Consider the following 1,412-nt stretch of genomic DNA (forward strand, 5'->3'; position numbering starts at 1 on the left):
CAACAGCACAACAACTCATCACAATGAATATGCCCTGAATCTCCGCTAATGTCATAGACCGGCACTACAGTTAATCATTAGCTGCAGTATAAACTGCAGCAGTGGCTGCCGACAGCTTCACACTTTTGTGAATGGCTAATCACAACTGAGTATGTATTACAAATAGTGAAAAACATAATAAAGCACTACTCAAGAGTAGGAAATAGGAAAAGCCTGCATTTCTACATATTTGATCTAAAACACAAATTGCAAAGCAAAAGAAAAAACATTCAGCATTCTCAGTCAACATGGTGTCAATTTTGTAAAGTGTTTTGAAGATGGTTTTATATGAAATAAATTTAAGTCTGGGTTTGATCTTTCAAACAACGTAGAAAGATTAACAATAAATAGCACAGATCAGTTTTAGTTCCATCGCTTGACCACAAGATGGCAGAGGTTCACATTCTTCTAAAAGTCACTTTGAAGTACCTCATCAGTGAGTAACTTTGCACTCAGTCACTCAGGAAAAGGAATAGAGTGTGATGTGTGGTGAAGTGTACCTTGCAGGGCTGTGTGGTGAAGCAGTTACATGTCTTCCATTGCCTCCATCACTGTCTCTCTCAAACAAATCCACAGCCATCCTCCAAATGTCTGTCTGACCTTTGCACACGCAAAAGAAGAAAATGGGAATTCAGGTGATACCAGTGTTTTCCTACAGCAAGACTGGCTTCTGTTTTGAAGACAGTGAAGTGTTTAAGCTCAACTACTGAACACTTTTTAAACTTGTGAACAGTATAACTGATAACCTTTCAGTGTTAGCAGGGCTGCAAGCTTTCACACTTTTGGTGTGACATGGCAGGCTGTCTGTCTGACACTCTCACGCTGACCAAACTAATCTCACGCCAAATAAGATGAAGCTTCAAAGTCTCTCCCGTAGGGTAAAAAGGAACAGTTATACAGGTTAAATAGGTTTTCTATGCCGACAGAACAAAGTTGGCATCATCAGGCTTTTCTGAATTCCAGCACCCGTATTGGTCCATAAACATCACAGAGACTGAAGAAGGCACAGTTTGTGTTCTTTTAGTTGACGGAGGCACACACTCACCTCCCTTAAATCACATTATGCATGTCGAGTTTTGCCTCACTCGCTTTGCTCTCAAATTTTTCCCTAACAATTTAACACTCTTCTCTAACTTTATTACATACTGCAGCTTCACACGGCAGCAGGATCCATACGAGGGTTCCTGAAGAGAGACAACGTGGTGGCCCTGCAGGCACATGGACCAACAGCAGTAACTTTAGTAATTACTTCTAATTGTAAATGATCTTCAACATGGAGACAGGATCGGTCAGGATCTCATGATGCGAGTTGTCCCACTGTGTCATAGTTTACAAGCTGCAGTCTCATAATCGATCACGTAGTTACAGTGAGT

This window comes from Brachyistius frenatus, unplaced genomic scaffold, assembly GCF_029030835.1.
Source record: "Brachyistius frenatus isolate BFR_SWC_R1_liver_20210118 unplaced genomic scaffold, ASM2903083v1 Contig_25, whole genome shotgun sequence".
In the NCBI taxonomy this organism is placed as follows: domain Eukaryota; kingdom Metazoa; phylum Chordata; class Actinopteri; family Embiotocidae; genus Brachyistius; species Brachyistius frenatus.